The sequence below is a fragment of the Eretmochelys imbricata genome, chromosome 6, assembly GCF_965152235.1.
Source record: "Eretmochelys imbricata isolate rEreImb1 chromosome 6, rEreImb1.hap1, whole genome shotgun sequence".
In the NCBI taxonomy this organism is placed as follows: domain Eukaryota; kingdom Metazoa; phylum Chordata; order Testudines; family Cheloniidae; genus Eretmochelys; species Eretmochelys imbricata.
Window position 1 is genome coordinate 118287211 of NC_135577.1, and position 11523 is coordinate 118298733.

At 43.7% G+C, this 11523-nt stretch overlaps 1 protein-coding gene across 5 annotated transcripts in view; it reads left to right on the forward strand.

The window, feature by feature from the left end:
• Nucleotides 1-11523, forward strand: part of WDR89 (WD repeat domain 89) — a 44182-nt gene that overhangs the window by 12516 nt on the left and 20143 nt on the right. The gene's annotated exons all lie outside the window — the stretch shown is intronic.

The following is an 11523-nucleotide window of genomic DNA, read 5'->3' on the forward strand; positions in this document are numbered from 1 at the left end:
CATTTGTAGAAAGATTACTCCAGAGGTAAGAAGCAGGAATGAAGACAAAATGGAGAAGATGCAGCTGCCTTTTATAGTCTGTTGCCATGCAACTTGTGCTTCCTTTGTTCCAAAGGCAAGCTCCCCAGCACATGGCCTGGAAGCCTTAGAGTTCTATCCATATGCATGCCCTTGCATGCCTTGCTGAGTCATAAGGTGTAGCCCTTGACCCTTTCAGTGGGTTAATTGTACCATTGATACTCCTTGATGAGCTGTCAAACAGGCTAAGCAGTGCTGATGCCAGACTGTCAGGGGGTGTCACCCAGAAGCATAGCACAAGTTTGAAATACAGACATATATACATATCTATAACTCATAATACAAAGGTGATACAAACATATAAACAAGATTTATTATACTTGGCAAATTATAACATTTTTGCAGATATCTTGCATGGCATATCTTGCACAACTCATTGCAATTTTACAATATTGGTGTTCATAATATCCTAAAGTGTCCCCCAAATTCCATACAGTGTCACAGACACTGTACCTCTCACCAGTACCAGAATGATTTAATATATTCTGCAGCAGAAGCCCTGAGAGAAAGCATTGTTGAAGAGGTTGGACATGTCAAGTATTTTTCTGTCCTTGTTGATGAAACTAAAGATGCATGAAAAAAAAAAAAGAAGAACTGTGTCTCCTTTTACACTTCTATCGAAAAGGAATAATTCAGGAAAGAGTTCTGGGCTGCTTCCATATGGAAAATCTAAATGCTGAATCCTTTTTAAAAATGATTATTGAAGAACTACAGTATTTGAAGCTTGATATTAATTACATTGTTGCTCAGTGCTATGATGGAGCTTCTATCTGGGTGGGCAGTACAAGCTCAAATTCAGGAAAGGATTATGCCTGCCATTTATGTGCACTGCCATGCTTGCAGGCTTAATCTTGTCATTGCAGATACATATTCCAGCATCACCCAGTATCAGGAAGTCTTTGCATTTGCCAAGGAACTGTACATCTTTAGCAGTAGTTACAAGCACCATGAACTGTTTAAGGCACAGCAGGAGCTAGGCCAGAAGGTACTCGAGCTAGGTACAGTATGTGAAACTCGCTGGTCATACCAGCATGACTCCCTCTGAAAACTGCATGTAAGTTATGGCACTGTAGTGGAAACACTGGAAGCCATTTCAGTTCAGAGAGCTGATGGACCATCAGTTAGCTCTGCAAAGGACTTGATGGTAAGGCTAAAGAGCTATTCCTTTCTGTTGAAGCTCTTGGTTTTGGAAAGAATATTCAAAATTTTGAATAGTGTTTTAGAAGAACGGCAGAATAAAAAACTGAATTTATCAAGTGCCATGGATTTAGTAGCAAGCAATGTTGCTATTCAAGAAATAAGAACATCTGAAAGACTATGTGATGAAGCGGAGATCATTGCCAAGGAACTTGAAACTGTTAGTCTGGATCAGGCAACTGGAACTTTTGATCAGCACAGAAATACAAAAAATAGCAAGAAGACCTAACAAAGTATCCTACAAGCTGGCCTTGTTATTTGTTTCTAGAACACTGAGTGAGTCATTGACACATGATGTTTCCAAGAGCACTCAAAATCTATAAAATCTGATTTCTACAATTCTGTTCTGAACAGAATTCTTGCTGAGCTTGATAGAGGATTCACCTTCAACTCCAGTTTGCTTTCTGCACTAACTGCTTGTGACCGGAAAAGTGAAAATTTTCTTGATTGTGAGAAATTGAAAATAATGGCAGATCAGTATGGATCAACAGGCACCAATTTTTGTGATCTGGATGCAGAAGTAGAAGTTGCTAAGAAGCACATTGCACCAAAAAAATTGACTTCAATTTCTGAATTCTGGAATGTTCTCAATGACACACCAACGGGTTACCAGTCTTTGCTGTCTAATGTAGATATTATGTTGAGACTTCCAGTCTCTACAGCATCACGAGAAAGGTACTTCTCTGTGCTCAAGAGTAAAGGACTATTTAAGATCCACAATGGGAGATGAATGCTAAAGTGAGTTGGTAATTTTAGTCTGTGAATGTGAAGCTTCAAAACACCTGGATATCAACAAGGCCATTAACAATTTTGCCAAGATGAGACCATGGCATTATCCATTGTATTAGCTCATATCTGGAGTGGTTTTAATTGTTTTTAATAATTTATTTACCTCTAAACATTCCTGGAATAAACTATCTCTCTCATTCTCCTCTTCATAATTTGAACATAAGACATTTAATAAAAAACAGTTGTAGGGGCAAGCAGATTTTATTTATTTTTATTTATCTCTACTAAAGATAGCATACAAAGTATCAAACTTGTGTTTCTGATATCTGTTGTAAGGCTCCAAAACTGTTACCTCAGGGTTTGGGATTGGAAACATTTGCTAGATTGACATATAAACTTAAAATATAGTTTCAATTAGTGTTTGTGTATATATTTTTTCTTTCTTTATATAGGAATTAGATACAGTGCTCCTGTCAGATAATTTCTAAATTGTTATCTGCAAAAAAGCTAGAGTTTTCAGGTGCCTAAGTAGCCCCTGAAATCATGGTTAAATCTGCGCCCCCCCCAACCCCAATCTGAAGTGGCATCCCTGGACGCAATGGGTTCCTATAGGTAAATAACTGGTGTGTGTGTGTGTGTGTGTACTCCTACCTTAGACACATACTGCTTTTGAAATCATAATTTAGTCAGTTATTCTCCCCATTCATCATAAACAATTTGATCTCTGCCAAAAAGAGACAATGGAATTGTTCAGATCTGTCAGCTGTTTCCCAACTTGACAGCCTCCTTCATTGTGGAGTGTTAGCTAGATTTGTTGGCCCAAATTGCTGTAACCACCTCTTCTCCGGGACACTCTCATTATTAGAGACTGAAGTAGTGGGAGGGGGCTGGTGAAAAGGAAGGGGTTCAGCTAAACTGTGCTGACAAAACAAGGTTGCACCTTCATTTAAAAAAAAGAGGGCACGGTCTGGATTTGACAAGCCTTTTGTGGTTTTCCATTGCCAGAAATATGCTGCACTCCTCTGTAGGAGAAGAATCACAATGGGACTCATGTTGCCAAATACCGTGCAGCTCAGCAGTTTTGGGAACTAGCAGGAAGTTAATGCATCTTTTGCAGGGGATGGGGAAAGAGCTGGAATGTGGGGGAGCATGGAGGTGTGTAGCACTTGTTATGGCTTGCCAGGAAGAAGGGCCTCTGTGTTGCTAATCATTGTAGTCTGTGGGCAGAGAAGGCAGGAAAAGCTTTAATCCTTATCCGCCTTTTTGCTTCTCCTCCTGTACGAAGCCCCACTCACCTCATTACCTGAGTTCCTCAAACTCCGATATCACCTTTATACCCCACTCCTGCTTACATACTTACAACTTGCAATCCCTGCTACCCAGGGACATCACCACACAACCTCTCTGCTGCCCTCCCCATTCCCAAGCCTCTACTTTCTCTATCTCCACCAAGATTACTACCTATGCTGTGTTGTCTGCTACCCCCTCCCCCACACTTACTTAAAGCTAAAAGGGAATTCACAACACACAACTCTTAATAACTTAGTCACTCAAATAATAAATAATAGTAATAAATAATGAATTTCCAGTCAACGCAATCAGTAAAATAAACCCAGACTCTTCAACAATGTGACAAACTTCCTTTCACTTGTGATACAAATTCACTTGCATTCAGTTGGTTAAAATGTACTCAGATTCTGACCTTGGGGAGATTATTATTTTATTGAAAGACATACTGTCAGTTTGAAAGTGTGTAATGTGTTATTAAGACCTTAATAAAATGTGAGGTCATAATTATGATTCATACATTTTAAAGCCAGAAGGGGACTATGTGGTCTTCTAATCGGACCTCCTTTATAACACAGACCATAGAATTTCACCAGTAATTCCTGGATCAAGCCCATAACTTCTGGCGGAGTTGCAGAATATGTTATGAAGGATATCCAATCTTGATTTAAAGACTTCAAATGATGGATAATCCATGACATCCCTAGAAAAGCTGTTCCAGTGATTAATTATCCTTATGTTAAAAATTTGAACCTTATTTCTAGTCTGAATTTGTCTAGCTTCAGCTTCCAGAGATTAGATTTTGTTATGCCTTTGTCCATTAAAGAATCTTCTACTGTTAAAAATTTTGTCCACGTAGGTATTTACAGACTTTGATGACATCATCTCTTAATCTTCTGTTAGATAAACCAAGTAGATTAAACTCCTTACATCTCTCACTGTAAGGCAGGTTTTTCAGATATCAAATAATTGAACTTGCATGTCTGAGTGAGATTTTGTGTGTGTGTATAATGCATATAATCAGGGCCGGCTCTAGGCATCAGCAAAACAAGCAGGTGCTTGGGGCGCCACATTTCTAGGGGCGGCATTCTGGTGCCGGCCATGCCGCCCCTAGAAATGTGCCCCCGCCTTGCTTCCGCCTGCTCCCTTGAGTGCACCGCCGCCACTGCGCTTCTCCGCCCTCCCTCCCAGGCTTGCCGCGCGTGAAACAGCTGTTTTGCGTGGCAAGCCGGGGAGGGAGGGAAGGAGAGAGGAGAAGCCGAGCGGTGGCACGCTCGGGGGAGGTGGCGGTGGTGGAGTGGAGGCGAGCTGGGGCGGGGAGTGGTTCCTCTACCCCCCCCCCCCCGTTACTTCCTGTGCTCCCCCCACACCATCGCTCACCTCCACTCTACCTGCTCCTCTGAACGCGCTGCCTCTCCCTCATCTGAGAGGGAGTGGGGAGAAGTGGAGCGGCGGCGTGTTCAGGGGAGCAGGCGGAGCTAGGGCTGGGGTTTGGGGGGGGGAGCCGCAGGAAAGAATGGTGTGGGGGGGAAATGCGGCATGCCCGGGGGAAGAGGTGGGGCCAGGGATTTGTTGAAGGGGTTAGGAAGGGGCGGAGCTGGGGGAGGGGGGGCATGAAAAAAAAGCAGGGGTGGCCAAAATTTTTTTGCTTGGGGCACCAAAAATCCTGGAGCTGGCCTTGCATACAATATGTCATATGTTCCAGTTAAAGGAATGGGGATCTATTCATCTATTTAATGTCATCTATTCATTCTAAATTGGCCAACTGAAATTGAGTTATTTTAGTAGATTAAGGGCTGTAATAGGTAGCTCTTTCTGCTGTAGCACTCCCCTGGCATCAGGTCACTATATTGCAGGGGACTTTGCCTCTTGTACCTCTGTCCCACCCCTTTCTCCCCCATGTAGCCACTTCCTTGGTCCCACAATGGCCTAGCCTTCCAGCAAAGTGACATAAAATTTCACTCCCCTTCCAGGGGTAATAAGAGTCCAACTATGAGTCCAGTGTCTTCCAACTAATAATTGTTCTGCCACTCTCAGGCCTCTCTGAAGTATCTTCTGCTTTTGTCTGTACTCCTAGATCCTGCAGAATTTCCCCAGCACATTTTCCCCCAGGGACTTTGGCAGTTTACCTCAGGGATTTCTCTGTTCTTTGCAGGCCTGTCTTGCTCCCTTTGGTTCTTTTCCAGCCTAGTTTTCCCATGCCTTTCTCAAAGAGGGAACTCTTCTTGTTCCTGTCTCCTGGGTCTTCTCCCTGACTGAGTTCAGCTGTTTAAATAATCTTCTCTCTGATTCTCCACAGCTGGGGTCAGTCATTCTAACTAACCTCCATCACACCCAGCCGGGATTAGTAATTACCACTACATTTCTAGATCACCAGTGAGACTGAGGGATACCAGTGACAAAGCCCAAATTTGCAAGCTCTCCATATGCAGAACTCCCACTTAATTAATGTCTGGAGGGTTTGAAGGTTCAGGCTTCATGCGATTCTGTGTCATGTAATATGATTTTGTGAACTGAGCATTTACCACTATAGAGAATGTTAAATATATCCTTCCACAAGACCCCACAGGTTTTAGGTAGTTCTGGGGACTTTTTGACTTTTGAGCTCTCAGACCTTCTACTTAATCCCCACCCTTCAAGTAGCTATTCAACCATACTTAATGTAGTACCTCATTTGATGAGATCTATTGCAGCACTTTAGCTTCACACAGAAGGGCTAGATACCACTGATGTTTAATCTTCTTGTTTTGTGCCATTTTCTTCTTGTCATCTGGATCAGGCTGTCAGAAAACGAAGGAGATCTGTGTGGACAGTTAGGAGGAAGCCATCATTTGGGAATCAGAACCTCAGTGGCTATGGGTAGAGGAGAATAGCTTACCAGAGCCTTAATTATTTGACCTGTGGGCAGAGTGCTGCTGACTTTTACCATGTTTTGGAATTTGATGGGATCCCTGGAAATTTGTGGACAGTCTAGGATCATGAGTTGTCTGGTTACTAGAGAATTCTCACCATTGCCTTAGTTAGATAATAGTGTATCCAAGGCAGTGGCTGCATTGTGGTCTCCTCTGTATCGATAAGTAATCCAAACACCAGGTTCAAGGCGTGACCAGCTGCGTGGGTTGATCAGAGGTGCCCTATCAGAGTCCTGGGGAAACAACTGAGGAAATTTTTGTTTCCTCGTTAATAGGGATCAGTAAGTGTTTACTCTTAAAAAATGATATTGTGACTAAGGCACTGAGATTGGTGTAGTGTTACAAAAATGATAGCTTGAATAAAAATATATTTTTCAGAATATGAAGTGGGAGTAGTAATACCACATCTGCACAGGAGGAGGAGGAAAATTCAGATTAATTTCTCACCAGTTTTCTCAATGGAAGCTGTGAACAGTAGGAACAAATTTTAAGTTTATGGTTGCATGAAAAGCAAAGCATCCAGAAAATGCTTTAATCATGGATTTAAAAGAATGAACTTTAGTACCGCAAAGCATATGTATGCCAAATTATTGGTGTGAAAGTACTTTTTTAAAATACTGGTCAATAAAATACTTTACTTCATTATAGATATTTTGGAAACAATGTGTTATAACAGGAGTTATTGTTCCCACTGTATTTAAATGTCTTTATATCCTTTTTTTCTAGTTGCTCAGAATTTTAGGCTGAAATGTCCCATGCTTGCCCTGACTCAGAGCCAAAGTTTTGGGAAAAATTCAGCAAAATATATTCAGACATTTCTGAGAAATGGCTTTTTATTAATCAACCCATATTTTTTTATCAGAAATTTTGTGTTTGCAACTCCATGGCAAAGTCAAATTCGAAAGAAATTGATTTAATAGCTCTGAAGTTATGAATGTTACATTTTTCATGCATCTGCAGTACATTTTTTATTTATTTCTTGATCTATGGCATAGATCAATGGGGCACGCATGTGCAAGTGGGTGTTTTGCTCAACATAAAGCGTCTTTGAAAAATCTCACTCTTGAAGAACTTCAGCATAATCCCAAACTTGCTTAGGCTCTTAAAATTTTCCAAAATTTGCAAATGCTTTAGGGAGTCCACAATATCGTAGTGTTATTGTGAGGACAGTGGTGTGGCTATAGCAGTGCCCCCTTGTAGACTTTCCAAGTGCCCAGATGCGGGTCTTCCTGGCAGGGAAGAAGTCTCAATCTTTGGTGTCCACTGAGGTGGGCTCCGGCTCACCAGCTAATTGTCCTTTAAGTCTTACCCACTTTCTAGATGTGGTTTTGAGGGGCTCAGCCCCAAAATGTTCTACAGTAGAAAGCAAATGTAACTCAATAGTGGGCCATCTGCCCTGAGTCTTCCAGGGGGTGGGGATGTCCCTGTCCTTTCCTTCGGGCTTGGATCCTAAGCAGTCTATGGCCATATCTACAATTACTGGTAGATCAGCACTTGTGTGATCGATGCAGTGGTGTCGATTTTTTGGGTCTAAGCTGATGGCAGAGCACTCTCCCGTTGACTCTGGTACTGCAGCTTCCCAAGAAGAGTAAGGTAAGTTTGCATCCCATCGACACAGCGTGTTGTAGACACTGCGGTAAGTTGACCTAAGCTACATCAACTTCAGTTACGTTATTCACATAACTAAAGTAGCGTAACTTAGGTTGACTTACTGCGGTAGTATAGACAAGGCCTATGATTCGAGCATTGAATGTTCCTTGGGGTCTAACTGTTCCTCCCAGTGGCTGCTCCAGCTAGAAGGGCTGTCTCCGAACTCTGTAAGTAAAGAGAGGCAGAGCTCTGTCCTCCTTCCTGGCCAGTCAAGCCCTGAAATGATCCAGGTTCTCTCCATTTATTCCCCCTCCAGGCTTGGCAGTGGCCACAGGTATAGCTGGGCAGGGCTAGCTGAGCTAAAAGGCTCTCCTTAACCCCTTCTCTATTGGTATGGGACTCCTCCAACCCATCACAGGAGGTGACTTACATTTTCCATATAGCCTACTGTAATGAACAGTGCTCTATTCCCAACTTTGCTACTGACTGAACTTACTAAAACTTCCTACATAAGGAACACTGTGAAGTAAGCAAATATCATTATCCTCCGATTGTAATCCAATTTGAAAACAGTAGTTGCCTCAAGTTATACAGTAAGTCATGTGAGAACCAGGATTAGCAAATAGATTTTTCGAAATCATGGCCCCTGGCAAATCCACACTGCCACCCAGACAAGTAACTTAATCTCTCTGTCTTGCACATCTGTAAAATGGCAATGTTTCTAGAATCATAGAAATGTGGGATTGGAAGAGACCTTGATAGGTCATCAAGTTCAGTTACCAGCACTGAGGTAGGACTAAGTATTATCTAGACAGGGGGTCGGCAACCTTTCGGAAGTGGTGTGCCGGGTCTTCATTTATTCACTTTAATTTAAGGTTTCGTGTTCCAGTAATACATTTTAATGTTTTTAGATGGTCTCTTTCTATAAGTCTATAATATATAACTAAACTATTGTTGTATTTAAAGTACATCAGGTTTTAAAAATATTTAAGAAGCTTAATTTAAAATTAAATTAAAATGCAGAGCCCCCCCGACCGGTGGCCAGGACCCGGGCAGTGTGAGTGTCACTGAAAATCAGCTCGCTTGCCGCCTATGGCATGCATGCCATAGGTTGCCTACCCCTGATCTAGACAATCCCTGACAGGTATTTGTCTAACCTGTTCTTAAAAACCTCCAATGATGGAGATTCCACAACCTCCCTGGGTAATTTATTCCAGTGTTTAACTACCTTTACAGTTAGAAGGTTTTCCTAATATCTAACCTAAATCTCCCTTGCTGAAATTTAAGTCCATTACTTCTTGTCCTGTCCTCACTGTATAAGGAGAACAATTTATCATCTTCCTCTTTAGAACAACCTTTTACATAATGGCAGACTGTTATGTTCCACCCCAGTCTTTTCGTCTCCAGACGAAACGATCTTTCCTCATAGGTCATACTTTCTAGACCTTTAATCATTTTTGTTGCTCTCCTCTGGACTTTTTCCAGTTTGTCCACATCTTTCTCAAAGGGTATGTCTACACTACGAAATTAGGTCGAATTTATAGAAGTCGGTTTTTTAGAAATCAGTTTTATATATTCGAGTGTGTGTGTCCCCACAGAAAATGCTCTAAGTGCATTAAGTGCATTAACTCGGCGGAGTGCTTCCACAGTACCGAGGCTAGAGTCGACTTCCGGAGCGTTGCACTGTGGGTAGCTATCCCACAGTTCCCACAGTGTCCGCTGCCCATTGGAATTCTGGGTTGAGATCCCAATGCCTGATGGGGCTAAAACGTCGCGGGTGGTTCTGGGTACATATTGTCAGGCCCCTGTTCCTTCCCTCCCTCTGTGAAAGCAAGGGCAGACAATCGTTTCGCGCCTTTTTTCCTGAGTTACCTGTGCAGATGCCATACCATGGCAAGCATGGAGCCCACTCAGCTCACTGTCACCGTATGTCTCCTGGGTGCTGGCAGACACGGTACTGCATTGCTACACAGTAGCAGCAACCCATTGACTTGTGGCAGCAGACGGTGCAATAGGACTGGTAGCCGTCATCATCATGTCCGAGGTGCTCCTGGCCACGTCGGCCAGGAGCGCCTGGGCTTACATGGGCGCAGGGACTAAATTTGGAGTGACTTGACCAGGTCATTCTCTTTAGTCCTGCGGTCAGTCTTATTGAACCATCTTATGGTGAGCAGGCAGGCGATACAGATTGCTAGCAGTCCTATTGCATCATCTTCTGCCGGGCAGCCATGAGATGTGGATGGCATGCAGTCCTTCTGCACCGTCTGCTGCCAGCCAAAGATGTAAAATATAGATGGAGTGGATCAAAACAAGAAATAGACCAGATTTGTTTTGTACTCATTTGCTTCCCCTCCTCCCCCGTTTAGGGGACTCATTCCTCTAGGTCACACTGCAGTCACTCACAGAGAAGGTGCAGCGAGGTAAATCTAGCCATGTATCAATCAGAGGCCAGACTAACCTCCTTGTTCCAATAAGAACAATAACTTAGGTGCACCATTTCTTATTGGAACCCTCCGTGAAGTCCTGCCTGAAATACTCCTTGATGTAAAGCCACCCCCTTTGTTGATTTTAGCTCCCTGAAGCCAACCCTGTAAGCCGTGTCGTCAGTCGCCCCTCCCTCCGTCAGAGCAACGGCAGACAATCGTTCCGCGCCTTTTTTCTGTGCAGACGCCATACCAAGGCAAGCATGGAGGCCGCTCAGCTCACTTTGGCAATTAGGAGCACATTAAACACCACACGCATTATCCAGCAGTATATGCAGCACCAGAACCTGGCAAAGCGATACCGGGTGAGGAGGCGATGTCAGCGCGGTCACGTGAGTGATCAGGACATGGACACAGATTTCTCTGAAAGCATGGGCCCTTGCAATGCATGCATCATGGTGCTAATGGGGCAAGTTCTGCTGTGGAACGCCGATTCTGGGCTCGGGAAACAAGCACAGACTGGTGGGACCGCATAGTGTTGCAGGTCTGGGACGATTCCCAGTGGCTGCAAAACTTTCGCATGCGTAAGGGCACTTTCATGGAACTTTGTGACTTGCTTTCCCCTGCCCTGAAGCACATGAATACCAAGATGAGAGCAGCCCTCACAGTTGAGAAGCGAGTGGCGATAGCCCTGTGGAAGCTTGCAATGCCAGACAGCTACCGGTCAGTTGGGAATCAATTTGGAGTGGGCAAATCTACTGTGGGGGCTGCTGTGATGCAAGTAGCCCACGCAATCAAAGATCTGCTGATATCAAGGGTAGTGACCCTGGGAAATGTGCAGGTCATAGTGGATGGCTTTGCTGCAATGGGATTCCCTAACTGTGGTGGGGCCATAGACGGAACCCATATCCCTATGTTGGCACCAGAGCACCAAGCCTGCGAGTACATAAACTGCAAGGGGTACTTTTCAATAGTGCTGCAAGCTCTGGTGGATCACAAGGGATGTTTCACCAACATCAATGTGGGATGGCCGGGAAAGGTCCATGACGCTCGCATCTTCAGGAACTCTGGTCTGTTTCAAAAGCTGCAGGAAGGGACTTTATTCCCAGACCAGAAAATAACTGTTGGGGATGTTGAAATGCCTATATGTATCCTAGGGGACCCAGCCTACCCCTTAATGCCATGGCTCATGAAGCCGTACGCAGGCAGCCTGGACAGTAGTCAGGAGCTGTTCAGCTACAGGCTGAGCAAGTGCAGAATGGTGGTAGAATGTGCATTTGGACGTTTAAAGGCACGCTGGCGCAGTT